Raw genomic sequence first — 21,774 nt, 5'->3', positions numbered from 1 at the left:
TCCGTGATGTGAATTTTATTCATTTTTTAAAAATTATATTTATTTATTTTTCCTTTTGTTGCCCTTTTTATTGTTGTTGTAGTTAGGACAGAGAGAAATGGAGAGAAGAAGGAAGGCAGAGGTGGAGACTGAAAGACAGACACCTGCAGACCTGCTGCACGCCTGTGATATGACTCCCCTGCAGGTGGGGAGCCAGGGCTCCAACCCAGATCCTTATGCTGGTCCTTGGGCTTCTCGCCAAGTGCGCTTAACCGCTGTGACTCCCGAATCTTACTCATTTTGATGTTACATGGCAGCACCTTGCCCTCAGAATCCAGGCCCAGTGTCCTTATCACCACACTAAAATGAATCGGTCTATGAGTCACTCAGTTTAGGGTCTTCTGACCACCGCATTGTGCTCTTTTTCAGTTTATGTAGAATGAAGTAAAACTTTTGACTGTGACTATGATATAGACTAAAAAGCCTATGACTTTAACTTTTTTGCTACTTACTCATATTCCTTGGATCTGCTTTTTTTTTTTTCTCCATAAAACTGAAGCGATCTAAAAGTATATATAATTTCTCTGCTGGATTTATAAGGTGCCGCTGTGATTACTCTGAACTGTGAATTATGCATTGAATGGAGAAGGTTAGGGATAGTTATGTGTTTAGAATAATATTGGATATTATTCTTTGATAATTTAGGCAAAAATTGGGATAACATGAGCTCTTCTAGTGTGATATAAACAGATTTCATTTTATTCTGGTGCTGTAGATTGAACTCAGGGCCACATATATGTGAAGTTACATGCCCACTCCAACAGACCATCCTCAATACTCCAGTGACTTGAAGCTGTTTAAAGACTTACATTCTGGGGGTCGGGCGGTAGCACAGCGGGTTAAGCGCACGTGGCGCAAATCACAAGGACTGGCATAAGGATCCCAGTTTGAGCCCCTGGCTCCTCACCTGCAGAGGAGTCACTTCAAAATCAGTGAAGCAGGTCTTCAGGTGTCTATCTCTGTCTTCCCCTCCTCTCTCCATCTCTCTCTGTCCTATCCAGCAACGACATCAACAACGATAGGACAACAAAAGGGGGGAAAAAGCCTCCAGGAGGCTTTGGATTCATGGTGCTGGCACCTAGCCACAGCAACAGCCCTGGAAGCAAAAAAAAAAAAAAGTCCTACATTCTTTAGTTTTCCTTTTTATGATTTTTTTGATATATATATATATATTTTTTTTCTCTCCTCATCTGTCTTCTCCTGCTTTCTCCATTTCTGTCCTATCTGGCAACAACAGCATCAGTAACAACAGTAACATAATAACAGTAATAACAATAACAATAACAACATGTGCGTTCAACCACTGCCCAGCCCCAACAATAAATCTTTTATTTTATTTATTTTCCTTTTTTGTTGCTCTTGTTTTTATCATTGTTGTAGTTATGTTATTGTTGTTATTGTTGATATATAATTTTAAAAATTTATTTTGGGTCAAGACAGAAATTGACAGGGAAAGGGGAGCTAGAGAGAAAGAGGCACCTGCAGCACTGCTTCACCACTTGTGAAGTTTCCCTCCTGCAAGTGGGGACCAGTGACTTGAACTGGGGTCCTTGAACATTGTAATATATGTCCTCTACCAGATGTGCCACTACCCAACCTCCCATTTATAATTTTATTGGGGGGTTAATGGTTTACAGTACAGTTATTAGCAAATGGGTGCAATTTCTCATCTCCCCATGATAGGCATTTGCAAAATTTCTCACTGCCAACTTATGTCTTTTTCCACCATTGTGGACCATTCTTTGTCCTTCTCACTTCTGTTTTGCCCCATACTTGGGAAAGGAGCTGCATACAGCAAGCCCTCACTTAGCATAATTTATAGAGTTTGGGAAAGTGAATTTAAATAGAACAATGAATTTGAAACCTGTTTGACCATAGGCTAATTGATATAATCAAGAATTAGTTCCTCCATCACTATAGGCCCTCTTGTGGGCTTCTTCAGAACCATACCCTCATTATGAAGTACCAGTGGTAAGGACTGCCCCACACTTTGAAGGAAGGCTGGGTCACCCTACTCTGCCATTTGAGGAAAACTAGTCCTGAAATGAATATAGCCTAGACATGTTCCCAGCTGTCACCATCAATTACAAGCTCCTGTGATATATATATATTCATTCCTTGGATAAATATGAATAAATATGGGCCCCAGGTAAGATCAATGTTGTAAATAGTTAATTGTATTTATACACTTTCTTCAAGTTTGAGAGCTATTCTATGCCCTGACTCAGCTTTCTAGTCCCATTCTCAACTCTGACACCATTTCCCAGACAATATTTTTAGCCCACCTGTAAGTTAGCTGTCAAGCTCCAGCAAAAATTATGTCATGGGCCCCTAGAAACATGCCTAAAATAGATCTAGCTTTTATCAGCCCCCAAATCTCTATTCCCTTCTGCTCTATTCCTGTTTTAGGGTTCTTCATTAAACATTTTGTCCTGCTTTATATATTACTGCATTTGAGCCACCAAGTTTTGGTAATTTCTTCCTGAACTCCCTGGGCAGATGACCTCACCAGTGTGTCCCTAAACCTCACCTCTTCAGAGCCCTACCCCACTAGGGAAAGACAGAAACAGGCGGGGCTATGGATCAACCTGCCACTGCTCATGTCCAGTGGTGACGCAATTACATAAGCCAGACCTTCCACCTTCTACTCCCTATAAAGAATTTTTATCCATACTCGCAAAGAGGTAAATGTTAGGGGAAGATGACCAGAGGGCTCTGAACTCCAACTGAGAAGCAGGGCGGGGGGTGGGGGGTGGGGGGTGGGGGTGGAAAAAGAAAGAACACTCAGTAGTAGTAGTAGGTGTGACTTAGAAAGGACTAGAAGGCAGGACTATAGGAAAAAACAGTGAATATATAAAAATATACAGAGATAGTTATAGAAATAACAGTCAGCCCATATCTGTGATCTTGGGAGAACTGATACAGTTTCCAATGGAGAGAATGGGGGACACGGAACTCTGGTGGTGGGAAAGATGTGGAATTATACCCCTGTTATAATTTTGTAAGTCAATATTAAATCACTAATAAGAAATAGAAAAAAAAAGTAAAAAGAAAAATAATAATTAGTTCTTCTGACATTTCTGGTCACAAAACACCACCTAGCTTCTATATAAAGATACCCAGTACCTTGATGTTAAGCAATCATTGCTTTAATTTGTCTTCCTGCTTGCTTGTTCAAGTTCAGGGTCTTGGCTGGTTGGAACCTATCTTGGCATCCCAGACACAAAACAGGGACCCAAGCCTGGACAACCCCCTTTTCTTTGCTAGACATACATCCATACCCACCTGTAGGCGGGGTATTTTGATGGATGCACTGGTGTTAATGACCCTAGCATGTACACATTCACCAGCTTTCCTCCTGAGATACGACAAAGATGAAAAAATGAATTATCAGAAAAGTCATAATGCACTTTTACATAGAAAAACGTAGCAAAATATGTCATAACTTTTCCAACAACCCAGTAGTTCAGGAATCCCTTGGTTCTCATAGGACTTGCCACCCTCTAGGCGTTAAACTCACTTGCTGGCCTTACAACCCTAACTCTCAGATGAGGGTTAGAGTTTATCAGTTATTAAACCTTTCTCTCTTGTTGTTAGAGGGATACCACCCTCCTTTGCAGCTTTCATTAGACTAAGTTGAAATAGATTATCCCCCTTTAGTTGTTGGTTATTGGAAGAGTCTCTAAATTTTTTAAAAGGTATAGTTCCATGCAATTTTGGTTTCCTCTTTGACCCCAAAATATCTAGTGTATATGTAGGTTCATGTGTTTTAGTTAAGAGAATCAGATTCAAATTTTTTGTAGATTTAATTTTATTGTGATTAATGTTGTCTATGGAGGTCCGTCAGGGAATCAAATGTTTGAAATGTTCCACTTAGTTACTTAAAAAAAAAAAAAAAGGGACCGGGGGTGGTGCACCTGGTTGAACTCACTATTACAATGTGCAAGGACCCGGGTTCGAGCACCCAGTCCCCACCTGCAGGGAGAAAGCTTTGCAAGTGGTGAAGCAGTGCTGCAGGTGTCTCTCTGTCTTTCTCCCTCTCTATCACCCCTTTCCCTCTTGATTTCTGGCTGCAGGTGTTTCTCTGTCTCACCCCCTCTGTCTTCCCCTCCTCTCTTGATTTCTCTCTATCCTATCCAGCAACAACAGTATCAATGATAACAATAACAACAACAACAAGGGCAACAAAATGGGAAGGGATGGCCTCCAGGAGCAATGGATTCATAGTGCAGGTACCGAGCCCCAGCAATGACCCAGAGGCAAAAGAAGGAGGAGGAGGAGGAGGAGGAGGAGGAGGAGGAGGAGGAGGAGGGGAAAGAGGAGGAGGAGGAGAAGGAGGAGAAGGAGAAGAAGGAGGAGGAGGAGAAGGAGAAGAAATATTGGACTAAGAATATGGTATGCAGAATAAATGCCCCTCCCCCATCCACTTCCTGTTAATTTTTTTTCACACTAAAGTACTGTTTAGCTCTGGTTTATAGTGGTGCTGGGGATTGGAGCTGGAAGATTAAAAGTTGAGGCATGAAAGTCCTTTGCATTACCATTATGCTGTTTCCACAACTCAGTCCACTTCCTAACCCTCAGAACCTGTCATTATGTTCCCTCCCATGGCAAAAGGCATTTAGCATATTTGATGACACTCAGAACTGTAAGATAGGAGATTATGCTGAGCTCTCTAGGTGAGTCCAAGTTAATCACCTGGCTCTTTATAAAACCGAATGAGGAGACTTGTGATCAAGTGAATTGGTGCAGCTGGCTTCCAGCCCTCCAACTCTGAAGAGGGAGGTCGAGGCCATGTGCCCAGGAGCGCAGTTCTCTAGAAGGTGGAGAAAGTAAGGAAATGGATTCTCTCCTGGGAGTTTCAAAAGGAGTGTAATCTGGTCCATAGAACTGACCTTGGAAATGATGAGATAATAAATGTGTGTAGTTTTGGGGGTCAGGCGGTAGCACAGTGGGTGAAGTGCACATGTCGCAAAGCTCATGGACTGGCGTAAGGATCCCAGTTCGAGCCTGGGCTCCCCACCTGCAGGGGATAGTGGTGGTGGTAGAGGGGCGGGATGGGGCGGGGTAGTCTTCACAAGCGGGTCTGAAGGTGCCTTTCTCTCCCCCTCTCTGTCTTCCCCAGCAATAACAACAACAACAATAATAATAACTACCACAACGATAAACAACAAGGGCAACAAAAAGGAAAAAATAGCCTCCAGAAGCAGTGGATTCGAAGTGCAGGCACCAAGCCCCAGCAATAACTCTGGAGGCAAAAAATAAAAACAAACATGTGTAGTTTTAAATTGTCAGGATTGTGGTTTGTTCTTTGCAGCACCTCTTTCTACAATGAGAAACTGAAACAAGTAGGAAGACAGAGTCAGGATGAAGATAGTGTTAACACGGGGAGCAGTGGAGAGGAGGGGGCTTGAAATTCTAGCAGGAATTTTCCAGTTTTAAAACATTTATTTTATTAAATATGAGAGAGTTCTACATGTGACAGAAAGGGAGAATAAGAGAGAGAGAGAGAAGCCAGAGCACGACTCTGATACATGTGTTATTGGGGACTGAACCAGAAACTTCAGGCACACAGGACTGAAACTTGGCCAAATGGTGGAATCACTTCCCCGTTGTAGGTCCTTTCCTTTTGAGAATCATACAGTTCACATTATTTCTCTTTTTTTATGTGATGCCAAGGAAAGAACCCATGGCATGCACAATACCAATGAATGACCTCCCTAGCCCATTTTTTTTCCTTTTTTGCCACCAGGGTTACCCCTGGGGCTCACTGCTAGCACCATGAATCCACTGCTCCTGGTGGCCATTTTTTCAACTTAATTTTTTTTTTTATTTGACAGGACAGAGAGAAATTGAGAGGACACTGGAGATAGAGAAGGGGAGAAAAGGATAGACACCTGCAGACCTGCTTCACCACTCATGAAGTGATCCTCCTTGCAAGTGGAGGGCTCGAACTCTGGTCCTTGTACTTGATGATATGTATGTTTAGCAGGGTGCACCACAGTCCACTCCTCTAGCCCAATCATTATTTTTTGAGAGAGAAGAGAAAGGGAGGGAGAGATAAACAGGGGAATGAGAAATAAAAAGACACCAACTCATCCTGTGATTCAGGTGAAAAGATATTTCATGTTGTGGACAGAATGACTGTTTTATGATTTTTTTTAACTTTTAATTTTAGTTTCTTATGAAAGAGAGATCAAAGCAGTATTCCACCACCCATGGGATTGACCTTATTTTGTCTATTTTGTTTTCATGTGGTACCACAATCAAACTGTGGGCTTCAGTCATATAAAACTCCACTCTACTGCTGAGCCATCTCTCTGGCCCCAGAATGACTCTTTAAGATGCCACGTCTCTCCTAAATTAATCTGTAATTTCAGTACAATAAAATTCATAGCTTCAGTCACTGTGTGTATCCACAGGCATACTCATATGTGTACCTCAGCAGGATAATTTGAAAGGAATCAGCAAGAGGAAGGATCAAGAACTACCATGGGTAGAGGGAGTTTTGACCTCCCAGACTCTGACAGTGGGAATACATAGTATCAGAACAGGAAAACACAGGCCAGTAGAGAACAGCAACTGTATGTGCACCTGTGTGACCTTGATCTGTTAAAGAAGTAACACAACAGCCCAGAGAGAAAGGATACTTCTCAATGATTGTCACGGGACAATGATTGTCAGTAATGAGGAAACATAAACTAGACTCAGTATGGAAAGCAAAACTTAAAAATTCTAGAAGAGAAACACAACAGCTAGTCTGGTTATCATTGTCACTTCAGATTCATTTGCTTCAGTCACCTATATTCCACATATGAACAAAACCATTTGATAGTTGTCCTTCTCCACTCTACTTATCTCAGTCAATATGATCACTTAAGATTCATTCATTGTGGGGGCCAGGCGGTAGCACAGCAGGTTAAGTGCAGGTGGCACAAAGCGCAAGGATGGGCTTAAGGATCCCGGTTTGAGCCCCCGGCTCCCCACCTGCAGGAGAGTTGATTCACAGGCAGTGAAGCAGGTCTGCAGGTGTTTATCTTTCTCTCCCCCTCTCTGTCTTTCCCTCCTCTCTCCATTTCTCTCTGTCCTATCCAACAACAACAACAACAACGACAACAATAATAGACAACAAGGGCAACAAAAGGGAAAAAATGGCCTCCAGGAGCAGTGGATTCATAGTGCAGGCACCAAGCCCCAGTAATAACCCTGGAGGCAAAAAAAAAAAAAAGATTCATTCATTGTGCTCCCAATTATACAATCTTTATATACTGTCTTTTGATAGTAGAGCTGTAGAAATGTGAGAACTATGATACTTGGGAAGGCAGTTTGGATGGGGAAGAACTTTGATAGGGATATAGTGATTTACATACACCAAGAATAGGTATGAAAATATGCCTGTAATCTGATAATTTTACAAAGCAATCTTAAATCACTAATAAAAACATAAAAAATAAAACCAGAGCCTGATATCTGATATGCAGGTAGATCCAAGTTATTGTCTGGGGAGATGATGTCACGGCTGGAAAAGGACCAGAAAGCTGGATCAGAGAAGAGAGTAGATCCCAAATATGGGAAAGGTGTATAAATACTGTTGACTGTAAATAGCAGGTATCAGGCTCAGGAAAAAAAAAAAGGAAACTAATATAGTCAGGGCTTTCTGGAATATAACTAAAATAGGGCTACTAACTATCTACAAAATGGAGACTCCATCCCAACTCTTCAAATGAACTTTTCCAGCCTTTAAGTTCATGATTAGTCAACATATTTTTTGGCTCTATATGTTAAATCTCTTTCAGCCCCCAGGTTCCAGATGCTAACATGATGCCAACCAGACTTCCTTGGACAGACAACCCCCACCAATGTGTCCTGTATCCCCACTTCCCCAGATCCCTGCCCCACTAGGGAAAGAGAGACAGGCTGGGAGTATGGATCGACATGCCAACTCCCATTTTCAGCGGGGAAGCAATTACAGAAGCCAGGCCTTCCACCTTCTGCACCCCATAATGTCCCTGGGTCCATACTCCCAGAGGGATAAAGAATAGGAAAGCTCTCAAGGGAGGGGATACGGAGTTCTGGTGGTGGGAATTTCGTAGAATTGTACCCCTCTTATCCTACGTTTTTTTGTCAGTGTTTCCTTTTTATAAATAAAAATTTAAAAAGAAATAAAACCAGAAAGTAGAATATCTTCATAACATTAAGGAAGGGATTAAAGTCCAAAATGAACACAAAAGAAAGAGTGGGATATTCATTCAATTGTGCTAAAAATTTTAAATGCCAGTCCAACAAAAGATACCACAGATAGCATGAAATAGTCAACTATATAGTTGAGAGAAAAAAATTAAATGCGAACAGATAATAAAAGAGTAGAATATACTAATGACCCTACAGAGTAAGTCATCACCTAACGTTGGTAGGTTCTTGGAAACTGTTATTTTATGTGTAATGACATATAATGACATCAAAGCCTCAAATAACATTGCTTTGTCCAACATCAACAAGGATTTATATTTGCTCATTAACATTATAATGAAAGGACAGTGAATGGAATTAAATTATCTGAGGCCCTGCTGTATATCAGCATGAGTCATCCAACCCATTAGATAAGTATGCAATGGATATCCACTGTCATTTCACAAAATAGGACGGCAGAGGGTCATTAAGTTTACAATGGCATGCTCAGCTTCACTTATAAATGAGGAAATAAAAATGAAATTGAGATGCCATCCCACTCTTATTAAATTGGAAAGCATTTTTATTTTTTATTTATTATTTTTCTTGACATGAGCTATTACTTTACTTTTTAAAAAAATTTCTTTATTGGGGATTAATGGTTTACAGTTGACAGTAAAATACAATACTTTGTACATGCGTAACTTCCCAGTTTTCTACATAACATTTCAACCCCTACTAGCTCATCCTCTGCCATCATGTTCCAGGACCTGAACCCTACCCCCACCCCAGAGTCCTTTACTTTGGTCCAATACACCAACTCCAGTTCAAGTTCTGCTTAGTGTTTTCCCTTCTGATCCTGTTTATCAACTTCTATGAGTGAGATCATTCCATATTCATCCTTTTGTTTATGACTTATCTTCTCACATGACATAATTCCTTCAAGCTCCATCCCAGAAGGGATGAAGAAGGTGAATTCACCATTTTTAATAGCTGAATAGTATTCCATTGTGCATATAGACCACAACTTTCTCAGCCACTCATCAGATTTTGGACACCTGGGCTGCTTTCAGGTTTTGACTATTACAAATTGTGCTGCTATGAACATAGGTCTACGCAGATCTTTTTGGATGGGTATGTTTGATTCCTTAGGATATATCCCCAGGAGAGGAATTGCAAGGTCATAGGGTAGGTCCACTTCTAGCCTTCTGAGAGTTCTCCCGACTGCTCTCTACAAGGATGGAAAGTATTTTTATTTATTTTAAAAATTATTTTATTTTATTTTTTATTACCAGAGCACTGTTCAGCTCTGGTTTATCGTGGTGTGGGGGCTTGAACTTGGGATTTTGGAGCCTCAGGCATGAGAGTCTTTGCATAACCATTATGCTATCTACCCTCCGCCCAGAAGCATTATTATATATAACATTATGAAGCATTTGGGAGGATGTGAAGACACTTGAGACTTTCATATTTTATTGGTAGAAGTGGCAATTGCTAGAGGCATTCTAGAGAGCAAAGACAATATCCAGTGACACTGAGGAGCTGCCTGTCCTATGACCCACACTCCATTCCTAGAAATGTTCCTAGAGAAATTAAAGCATGTACAGAGATCCATTATATCCTTTTAAGCCTTACAGAATATATACCGGAAACTTACTACCCATCCTTGGGTAATCAGATAGATAAATAGTGATATATTCATTCAAGAATGTTATATGGTACTTAAATTGATTTAACCAGAACTTGGTGTATTCCCATAGATAAATACAAAAAAACATAACCAGATAATCAAGTTCTAGCAAAAAATGTATAGTAACATAGCATGCAAAGCAATACAGATGCCTGTCAGCATATGCATAAAAATTATAAAGACAAGGGCTAGGGAGGCTGCATAATGTTATGCAAATGATTTTCATGCCTGAGGCTCTGAGGTCCCAGGTTCAATCCCCAGCACCACCATAAACCAGAGGTGTTCAATGCTCATCTCTCCCTCTCTGCCTTTGTGAGCATCTCTCTCTGTATCTCTCATTAAATAAATAAGATACTTTTTTAAAAATTATAAGGACATATGAAAATGGTAAGCAGTAAACTCAGAGTAATAGTTGTGTTGAAAGAAGGAGGTAAGTGAAATGAGGTAGGGGTAGATGAGAACACAGAGAAGATACATTTTTTATACTTTACACTCTTGTTTTATACTTCTTTGTATGCTGGAAAGATTTTATTATAAATAACAAGCCTTTTGACATGGAAATCAAGTCACCCATAATTTTGTCTTTGTCAACCTATCCCAGCACCCCCCCATGTACCATCAGGCTCTAGATATACTAAAGACGTGCCATTTTCTGTGCTCTTTCTTTGCTCAGCTTCATGCCTTCCCTCCTCTAGACCCCATGTGGAAGACTCTCTCATCTTTCCATATTTATTTTTTATACCATCTCTGGTGTTTTCCAAGATAGTACACTTCATTCACTATAATGTGTACAGAAGTCATCATTACACCTTGGAAAATGCAGACCCTGCTTCTGTAAGGTTGTGTATGACAAGCTGGGGGCTGACATTCTGCACTGCTAACAGGGTAGGGAAGGCCAAGGATCACCTGTTAGGCTCTTAGAATCCCACCTTCTTGGGGTAAGTGAGAAGCTTCCTGCTCTGGATTCTCAGTCTCCTCTATACGCTCCTTAAAGTATTCACTGCATTGTTCTGTGTCTGGATTTGTTTTAAGACCTGTCTTACATGAATCTCTCAAAGGTAATAATTTCTTAGAGTAATAATCCTGCCCTGGACTTTTTGTTGAATGTACATAAATGTTGAAAGCACAGACCTCTTTTGTACCTCAACTGAAACCTTGTTAAATCCGCTCAAAAGTTTCTGTTTAAATGGTTTTATATCCCAGGCCAGTAGCAACAGGTAGGAAAATAGTAAATGCATATTATGTGCAGATCAGATCTGAATAAGTTCCTAATTACAATACTTGATTGGAGAGAAGAACTAGAAGCCCTTAAATGGTTCAAAAGCCTTAGGGCACAGAAAGCTCTGGGGGGGGGGGGGGGGTTAGTTACTTAGTCACAGGGCAGGGATTTTTGTTCTAAGCATTATGATGGCTTAAGGGAGGTTTGTAGACCTGTTGGAAGAAAAGAGGCCTTCTGGGAACAGAAATATTGGAATGGCAAAGGAAGGGCTGCCTGATGACTAACACTAGTGGCCTGGCCTCTGTTCCAGCCCTGAGGACCCCTCTATGAGCAGAGGCCCCACCCTGCTCTCTGCATCGGGCTCTGGCAGCTATGCAGAAGGAAGGCACGCTGGTGCCAGCTCCCACCTGCCAGCCCCTTCCAGCTATGCCTCTAGGCTCCAGATTTGAAAAATGAGAGAGATTGCACAGGACATACATTTTTACTGAAAAAGTCTTCACTTATCTGAAATTTAAATAGGACATTGACATTTAATCTGACAACTGCGTCTGTCTTGACCTCTCTTTCTTCAATTCTAAGTGGAAGATGAAAATCTAAAGTAGGGATGACAGCCTTGTGATGCTCAGAAGGCTGTGAGGATGAAAATGATTTAATCTGGGGGAGCACCTAGGATAGGGCTGGTGTCCCATGAATTCCTCATTTATTATTCCCTTGTGGTCATTCTTGGCCATTTCCCTTACCAGAATGCTTATGATGCGTTCTAACAATCTACTCTTGTTTGGTTCCTTTCTACTCCTACCTTCCTTATGTGTGACTGTCAGAGAGATTACTCAAGAATAGAATTCACTTTAAATCTTAGTGCAATTTTTTTCTTTTCTCTCTCTCTCTCTCTCTCTTTTTGCCTCTAGGATTATCACTGGAGCTTGGTGCCTGCACTACAAATTCTAGTCCTGGTGGCCATTATTTTTTCATTGTTGTTGGATAAGACAGAAAGAAACTGAGAGAGGAGGAGAAGAAGGGTAGGAAAGAGAGACACCCTTGCAGGTGGGGAGTCACCGGTCCTTGTGCTTCGCACTCTGTGCACTTAACCCGCTGTGCCCTGCCCAGACCCCTAGTGTAAATTTTCTAACAGCTCCCTGATACCCATGGACACAGATCAACATTCCTTAGTCTGGGGTGAACTTCTAGCCTTATCCCCATTTACCTTTCCAATCTCCATTACCCATCTTTCCCTCTCAGGCCCCCAAATCATTTTCCATAAAGCTGTTCCCTGGCTGCTTCCTCTCCCAGAGGAAGAGCATATTGCTTACCCCCGAGTTCTGTTTACTCTCACCTCCTCTGGACCTTCTCTAAAGGCACCACAGTCACCTTATCTGGTTCCTCATCTACTACTATATTTTGGTATTCACAATATGGGATATGTGTCTGTTGCTGTCATGCTATACTAGTTTGAGTATTTATGTCATATTCTCTTTAATGGTATAATACACACATGTAAATTTTAATCCACAGATTATGACTTTTAGTGTATTTGAAGTACTCATTTTAATGAGGAACTCATATGCGAAGTGTAATTAACAAAGATTTAAAAAACTCTAGCAGCAGGGCTGGACAGTGGCGCACCTAGTTGAGCACACACATCACAGTGCCCAAGGATCCAGACTCAAGTACCCAGTTTCCACCTGCAGGGGGGAAGCTTCACGAGAGGTGAAACAGTGCTACAGGTGTCTCTTTTTCTCCCTACCTCCCATTTCCCTCTCAGTTTCTCAGTTTCTGTCTCTATCCAACTCTCTCTCTGAAAAAAACAAAAAGCTCTAGCAGAAACCCACAGTGCAGAATGGGCTGTAGCAAGTTCAAAGACGCCTTTTAAATCTGTGACAGAGGGCTTGTTCTCTAAGTCACTTTTCATGTATAGAATAGCTAGTGCTTAAGGTCCATGTTGAGCCAGAGAGACTTATCCCAGCATAAGCATCTCTATCCTCTGTTGAGCAGAAAAGAAAGAACCCACTTGGCCTTAGGTCTTCCACTTACCAGAGGCTTCTTCCATCAGATTTGATTGAGTTGATTTATTGTCAGGATACAGTTTCATTTGCTTCTAGTAAAATTTTCATGCAAGCTGTTAGTTGGAGGCCTGAAAGAGTGAAAAGCAGTGACTTTCACCAAAAGTGAAGAGTAAGTTGAGTGTTTTTTTTTTGTTGTTGTTTGTTTTTTGTGCTTCCTCCTCAAAGTCTGTTCAAATTTTGTGGTGTGGCCTAAGGTCACCTGTATCCTTCCAGGTCTCCTTTAATCACTGGAAAACACCGTCACCCACCAAAAAAAGACCTGACGATCATGAAACTGAGTCGGTTCAGATCTGTTTGCAACACCTGGTGAGTCTGAGAGTGGGGACTGCAGCCCCCTCCACCTACAGCTAGCACAGGTGGTAATGGTTAGTGTTGCAGGAGATATGGACCTAAGTTAAAATGAACCAGTCATCTTGACAAAATGCCTCTGAAATATGACATAAATTGGATCACTGATTCAGGCAAATTTGAGATATTTTGTGGACTCCATACCAGTGGTCCTGGGAGCCTACTCTAGGTTTTAGGGATGCGTCACAGGAATTTTCACTCAGCGAAGGGGCACTCCTCTCCCTGTGATCAGACAATGCTGGAAACTTTCTGGATCAAGGCATGCCAGTTGCACACCAGTTTCGGGGCCCTCTGAGCTTCTGGCAGAAGCTTAATGTGCCATGCTGTCTTCCCAAGCTTGGACCATACCCTTCTTCCTTATGCCATCAATTGAATTGTGTGCTTCTATTACTGTGATGTAGATGTCCTCCCAGTAAGTCATGTTGCAGGTGTAGGTGATCGGCTTTGAGTAGTAAGGGGAACTTCTCTACTCAGGCCCAGTATAGAGCTTTTGAGATCCCAGTTTCATAAGCCCCAGGAGGTTTTCAGTTAAAAGCGTATTTAAGGGAGTTGGGTTAAGTGCACGTAGCACGAAGTGCAAGGACCAGCGTAAGGATCCCGGTTCAAGCCCCTGGTCTCCACCTGTAGGGGAGTTGTTTCACAAGTGGTGAAGCAAGTCTGCAGGTGTCTATCTTTCTCTCCCCTTCTCTGTCTCCCCTTCTCTCTCGATTTCTCTCTGTCCTGTCCAACAACAACGACAGCAACAACAATAATAATAACCATAATAATGATAAAAAACAACAAGGGCAACAAAAGGGGAAAAAATGGCCTCCAGGATCAATGGATTAGTGGTGCAGGTACTGAGCCCCAGCAATAACCCTGGAGGCAAAAAAAAAAAAAAAAAGCACATTTAAGTTTGGTTAACCTCTGCTGAATTTGGTGGCTTTGCTGAATGGGTGGATGGCAACCTCTAGTGTAAAAGAAACTTTTGGGGTAGTGTAATAGCCTCTCTAGTGTTGAGTCTGCAAACAAAAAGCATAGCAAATCACACAGGCCACAACATTGAATTCCTTTCTATTAATAAGTATTAAGATAGATATCAAGGTATATTCCCTCCAAGAGCCTACCATAGTACTTGGGACATCTTCAGTATTAACTGAATTTTTATTCTACTATAACTTTGTCAGGTTTTCCCACACTTATCAACCAGGAGAAAAATGCAGCCAAAGTGGATATAAAGTTCTGCCCTTTTTTTCCCTCTCAGCTTATTGCTGAGGCTTGGTGCCTGCACTACAAATCCACTGCTTCTGGCGGCCATTTTTCCTTTTTTAAAATCGTATAAGACAGAGAGAAATTGAGAGAGGAGGAGGGGTAGAGAGGGAGAGAAAGATAGACACCTGCAGACCTGCTTCACCACATGTGAAGCGACCACCCTGCAGGTAGGGAGCCAGGGGCTCAAACTGGGATCCTAGCTCGGGTCCTTGTGCTTCATACTATGTGTGCCTAACCTGGTGTTCCACCACCCGCCCCCGCATTCTGCTCTTTTTGCTGATGCCTTTGGTGTCTTTATTTTCAGTCTAAGATGAGGGGAACTGGCACTTAATTACCAGAGTACTGGTCAGCTCTCATTATTGACAGTGCTGGGAATCAAACCCAGGACCTCTCCCATGCAAGTCCTGTGCACTGCCACTGCCTCAGATCTTGTTTTGGCTGTTAACTAGGTTATTTCCAAGATAGCTATTTCACATATTTATTTATATTAATTAAGCTATGTGGTAACCACATCGATGCAACAACTGAGTACTTTAGGTTATGCACAGAACATTTACAAAATAATGTATTATTTTTATAATTATAAAATGAATGATATTCTTTATAGAAAACATGATACCATAACAGTAGAAAGGGAAAAAATGATATATAACATTACAATCAAGAGGCAAGTTATGCTACTACCATAGTGAACTTTCTATTATAGATTTATAGATTTTTTTATATGATTGGAATAAATTTTTAAGTCATTGTCCCATCAGTCAGCTTTCTGACTTTGTTACATAATAATTATCAATGTTTATGTAGCACTTACTGAGATCCAGTGGCATTCTAGGGTTTTACATTAATTCATTGAGTCCTCACAACGAAACTGTAAACTGGTGCTATGTTCATTCTCATTTTACAGATGAAGGGAGTAAGACACATAGTTATCAAGTTTCTTTCTCAGGGTTATATATATTATGTTGCTATTTGATAAAGACTACTATACATGAGTAAACTACAGTTTGAAGGAAGTAGTCTCTTTCTAGAATCAGCTGCTTGTCATTATTCCATCTACAAAGGTTGCAAGTGTGTAGCCAGCCTCTAAGATGATGCTCACCTCCTGCAATACATCCCCTTGTGCAGCTCCCCACCTGTGGGTCCGGATGAGACTGTGTGTCTGATAGAATGTTGCAGAAGTGACTGTGATGACATCTGAGGCTAGGTCACAAAAGACATGGGCATGTCCCCTTTGGTTTCTGGGATGCAGTCCCTCTAGGGAAAGTCAGCTGCCATGTTGTGAGATTATGCAGGTCTCTTCAAAAATGTATGCTGCTTAGTGCTTTGAAAGTATAGAGACCATACATGTATTGGTCTCTGCCCCTATTACTGACATAAAGATCCCAAAGCTACTGTAATTTCTTTGGTGATAAGAATTTTTTTAAAAGAGATTTTTTTTTTTTTTTACTAGACAGTACTGCCCAGCTCTGGTTTACAGCGGTATGGGGGATTAAAGCAGAGACTTTGGAGCCTCAGGCATGTATGTTTTTTTGCATACCCACTATGCTATCTCCCCCACCTGATAAGATTTTATTTTGGATGGAGACCAGGGCCTCATGAGAAATTTGTAACAGCCCTGCATCCCAGTCTCTCAAGAAGAGAGAAGGGCTGAAATGCAGTTAATGATTCTTCCTACATGATGAAATTCATGTGGAAATCCCAGAAATAGGAGGCCAGGAAATCTTCCAGGTTGGTGAACACATCCACTCCAGGAGGATAAGCCTCTTCCCCACCTTCAGCTCCAGAGGGACAGAAGCTTCCTGCTTGAGATCCTTCCAGACCTCACTCCATGTGTCTTTACATATGTGTCCTTTGTTGTATCCTTGAATAAGCTGGCAGACAAATGTGCTTCCCTGAGTTCTGTGAGATGCTGGAGGAAATTAAAGCCAAGGAAAGGGCTGTGGGGACCTCCAAACTATAGCCAAATTGGACAGGACTTGAAGATAGCCTAGGGACCTGTTTCTTTGGGTTGATCCTCATCTGAAATGTGGGTGTGGACCACTTGGGGGGTTAAGTCCTTTAACTTGTGGTATCTGGTGCAGCCTCAGAGGCTCAGAATTGATCTAGGTGATAGGACATTTAGTTGCTGTCATGGAGAACCAAACCACACACACTTTTAGTGATGAGAACTGAAGTGTTCTGTGTGGGTGATGAAGGAGATACACAGGAAACACACAGTAAGGAAAAACAGGATTTTCTCTACATGAGGAAAAATTGAATTTTTTTATTTACAAATCACTTTCTATTAAATAAATGGTCCACAACTGTGCCATACTTTTAGACATTAAGTTGTTTACCTGTTTCTGCTGTCAAAAGCATTGCCACAGTAAAGAAAAAAATCTTGGAGGCTGAGCAGTAGCACAGTGGATTAAGCACACATGGCACAATGTGCAAGGACTGGTGTAAGGATCCTGGTTCGAGCCTCCAGCTCCTCACTTGCAGGGGGGTCGCTTCACAAGCAGTGAAGCAGGTCTGAGGTGTTTATCTTTCTCTCCTTCTCTCTGTCTTCCCCTCCTCTCTCCATTTCTCTCTGTCCTATCCAACAACAAGGACAGCAATAACAACAATAATAATAACAACAACAGTGACAACAAAAGCATAATAACAACAACAATGGCAACAAAAGAGGAAAAATGGCCTCCAGGAGCAGTGTATTTGTAGTGCAGGCAATGAGCCCTGGAGGCAAAAAAGAAAAAATAAATTAAAAAAAGAAAGAAAGAAAAGAAAACAAAAAAAAGAAAAAAGAAAAAAAAATCCTGGGGAGGAGTGATATGATGAATCATTAAGGATATTGACTTAGAACTGAGTCAGAGTATCCAGCTTTACTTCCAGCCTCCTTACTGTAATTTTGAACAGGTCCCTTGATATTTATACTGTTTCCTTCAACCATAGGAATAGAGAATGCAGTGACGGAGTGGCATTTACTGTTACTTATTGTGATAAAACTTACACAAAATTTACCATTCCCAAGTGACATTAAGTGCATTCAGATGACTGGCAATGTGATTATCACCATTCACACCCAGAACTTTATCTGCACCAACTAAAACTATGTCCCCATTAAACAAATCCTCAGTCCTTGCTCTTCCTAGCCTCTAGTCACCAATATTCTGCTATCTATCTCTGTGGATTTAACTGTGGTTCTAAGTACAATATTTGTCCTTTTGTGTCTGAGTTATTTCACATAACAACAATAAAAAAAGTTCATCTTTGGTTTAGCATGTAGCAGGCTCTCATTTCTCTTTATGGCATATATATACCATTTAGCAATGTTTGCATGAATGACTGACTTCATATTTCCAGCCAAACTCCTATATAAATACATAGTCTAGGTGTATAGATGGCTGTATAAATATACTACCTATATTTCCCACAGTAATGAGATGAACTGGTTACACATTTTTCAGTATGTTTCTGTTAAGTGATATATCCCACTATAGACCACATTTTGCCTTTTAATCTTTTTCACTAATAGTCCTGGAATTTTTTGCATATTTTAGTTAATGTGAATAATAATGCTATTATGATCATTGATGTACAAGTAATTGTTAAGTCTCTGCTTTCAATTTTGAGGTGTGTATATAGAAGTGAAGTAGCTAGATCATATGATAATTTTGTGCTTAATTTTTTGGAGGGACTAATCCAACTTCTCCAGCAGTGTTTGGATCATCTTACATTACCACCAGCAGTATATTATGCCTTCGGCTTCTTCATGTATTTACCAATATTTATTTTATGTCCCTCCCCACATTTGGAGGGGTAGAGTTTAGTAATAGCCACTCTCATGAAAAAGGTATTTCATAGTATTGTTATGATGTCATTTTTTCTCATATTAATTTACAGAGTTGATATGATCCCATTCAAATCCACAAAGGCTTTATTGTAGAAATTTGCAAACTGATCTTGAAATGGATAAAGAAGTGCAAAGGACTTATAACAGCCAGTTTTAGACAAGATTCAAAAGTGACCATAAATTAACTATAAGCTAAAAGCTAAAGAACAGTTTTGTTCTTTTTTTTAAAAAATATTTATTTTATTTATTTATTCCCTTTTGTTTCCCTTGTTGTTTTATTGTTGTAGTTATTATTGTTGTTGTCATTGTTGGATAGGACAGAGAGAAATGGAGAGAGGAGGGGAAGACAGAGAGGAGGAGAGAAAGATAGACACCTGCAGACCTGCTTCACCGCCTGTGAAGCGACTCCCCTGCAGGTGGGAAGCCGGGGTTCGAACTGGGATCCTTATGCCGGTCCTTGTGCTTTGCGCCAGCTGTGCTTAAACCTGCTGCGCTACAGCCTGACTCCCTAAAGAACAGTTTTGAATAAGATTCTAAAGGTTACTCTGGAGGAATAATAGTCAAAACATATGGTATTGGCATAAGGATATATTTATAGCTAGACATCAAGAGAATAAAACAGAGAGAATCCAGAAATAGAGCCACAATTATATGGTCAGTTAGTATTCAAGACAGCTGCCAAAACAATTCAGTGGAGAAAGGGAAGTCTTTTCAACAAGTGGTACTGGGACAACTGAATGCCCATGCATAAAAAATAAATCTACAGTTCATTTCACACTATACCCCAAATTCATTCTGGGTGGATTATGATCCTAAACGTAAGCATCAAGTTTGTAAAGCTCCTGGAAGTAAGCATATAAACTTATCTTTGCATACTTAGAGGGGGGTTAGAATTACTTACTCAAGACATAGAACACTGACCCTAAAAGAAAACATTGATAAAACAAACTGAATAGAATTAAAATGGTCTACCAAATACTGTTGATAAAATTGATAAACTATAGATTAGAGAACATTTTTAATAGATACACATATAGTATATGCTACACAAGATTTAGTTTTAAAATGTATCAAGAACTCCTGCAATTTAGTAATAAAATGATTAGTAACCCAATAAATGAATAAACTAGCCTGACTTAGATTCTTTGTGCAGAATTCATTTTATATGTCTCTGGAGACACAGAAATGAAAGTGATACTATATTGTAAGAAAATCCACTCCATGTTCAATAAAGCCCTGCAAGGTTTACAAAAGAAAAAGAGCCACATAAAATCAAAGACAGTATCTTTGGTACGTTCTGTGCAGAGGGTGTGCAAAGATTTTAGGAAAGATTAACTAGCTAATCCTCTGCGTTTTGTTGAAAGACATGAAGGAGTCAATGGTTCAGCCTAGTCACAAAAAAAGAGGGAAGCAGGGAAAGGCCTGTTGTTGAGTTGCAAGGAATCTTGGCCCTTGGCAGACAGGCAGATGGCTGTGTTTGTGGAGCCAGAAAGTGGTACTGTAAGAGCTTGCCTTTATTTTACCCCTTCTGATTGATTGATCCACCCACTCACCTAGCAGACAGGTATTCAGTGACCGTCAGGGCTTGTAGCTTGTCTGTGGGCTCTTACTTCAGAGGAGCATCTTGCCCTCGGCTTTGGGTGTCTCTATGACTCACTTCCTGCTGGAGCAAGGGGTCTCTGCCTGTAGACTGTTCTTCACCAGAACTCTTTTCTTGCCTCTCTCAGACTTCCAGGCTCCACCAAAGCCCTCCTGGGTACATTCTTCTCCAGCTGCTCATCTGGTGTTGGCACTTGGTGTTGCTACAGCAATAGTTGGCACATCTCATTCACAACCCACAGAGTGAACCACTATGCCCACCACCTCTGTTACCACTGAACCCTTCACCTGAGCGGTGTTCCCATTCCTCTTTAGCTCTGTAAAAATACCCACTACAGAGGGTCAGGCTATAGCGCAGTGGGTTAAACGCACATGGAGCGAAACTCTTAAGGATCCCAGTTTGAGCCCCCAGCTCCCCACCTGCAGGGGGTGTCACTTCACAAGTGGTGAGGCAGGTCTGCAGGTGTCTTATCTTTCTCTCCTCATCTCTGTCTTCCCCTCTTCTCTCAATTTCTCTCTGTCCTATCCGTCAACAACATCAATAATAATAATAACCACAACAAAGGCAACAAAAAAGGAAAATAAATAAATAAAATATTTTTTAAATACTCACTATTTAATAACCATATCACATAGCAAAATCTTCCATACTTCATTCCTCCTCCTATCTCTCCACACATGGGGAACTTTGCCCTCCTTGCAGAAAAAAGAAAGATAATAAATCCATGAGTGTGTGTATAGACAACTTCACACACAGATAAGCACTGGGAAGGAAATCAAACAGGTGACTTGACTAGTGGGTGGAGAGTGGAGCCCTGAGTGTTTGTTTAGAAATCATACCCTCTGAAGGGGTGCCACTTGAGTTGACTGAAGTTAGCCTTAAAGATCCCAAGCAGTGTCCCTGGCTAGAGACATTGCATCTCCAAAGGTCCTGAGGTGGGAACTTGAGAGAAAATAAGAAAAATTTGATGGTTAGTGGATGGTGGATGAGGAATGGATGAGCTGAGGTCAGGTTCTGCCTTGTGGCTGTATTGTGTGGGTGGTGAAGTGAGGCAGCTTTCATCCTAAATTCATTTGCTTGTGACAGGAGACAGGGCCAGAGGTGGAGTGTGCTGGGCCCTGTGGTGCTGAAGCAGTAGGGACCCTGCTTGGTGGAAGCTTTTGGTCCCTTCTTTCCTGGCTCTTAGAGTTGAGCTGCATTTGCCAGGCCTTCTGTCCTACATTCCACATGCCACACTGGGCTCTTGTGTTGGAAGGACATGCGTTCCTGTTCAGAGGACACAGGAGAGAGCTGCAGTGTGATAGAAGCTGCAGGCAGCTGATAGAAGTGCTTCCAGATCACAGGGGCTACTGCACAGAGACAAGGCACAGTGTTTCCTAAGAGCTGCATCTCTCCTGGCTCCTTGGACTAACCTTGTAGTTTCCACCTTTCCTTAAGAGGACAGTTCAGTGTCTCTAACTAGGAAAAAAAATGCACTTGTAATGGTAAAATCTAGACAGTGGAAATAGTCACACAGTGGTGATAACTGGTTCACCCTGCCATTTCCAACCCCTGAACTTTGGG

The 21,774-nt window shown here is 41.2% G+C and overlaps 1 protein-coding gene across 1 annotated transcript in view; it reads right to left on the bottom strand.

Moving 5' to 3' along the window:
- The window catches only part of SLC7A1 (solute carrier family 7 member 1), a 130,286-nt gene extending 117,030 nt beyond the window's left edge, over positions 1 to 13,256 (bottom strand). The window contains exon 1 of the mRNA XM_060191675.1: positions 13,146 to 13,256. The gene's annotated coding sequence lies outside the window, so the exon portion shown is untranslated. The remainder of the gene's footprint in view (positions 1 to 13,145) is intronic.
- Between the last annotated feature and the right edge of the window lie 8,518 nt (positions 13,257 to 21,774).

The sequence above is a fragment of the Erinaceus europaeus genome, chromosome 5 (genome assembly GCF_950295315.1).
Source record: "Erinaceus europaeus chromosome 5, mEriEur2.1, whole genome shotgun sequence".
Taxonomy (NCBI): Eukaryota; Metazoa; Chordata; class Mammalia; order Eulipotyphla; family Erinaceidae; genus Erinaceus; species Erinaceus europaeus.
Note: the sequence above shows the minus strand (reverse complement) of the source record. Positions and strands in the feature narration are given on the sequence as shown.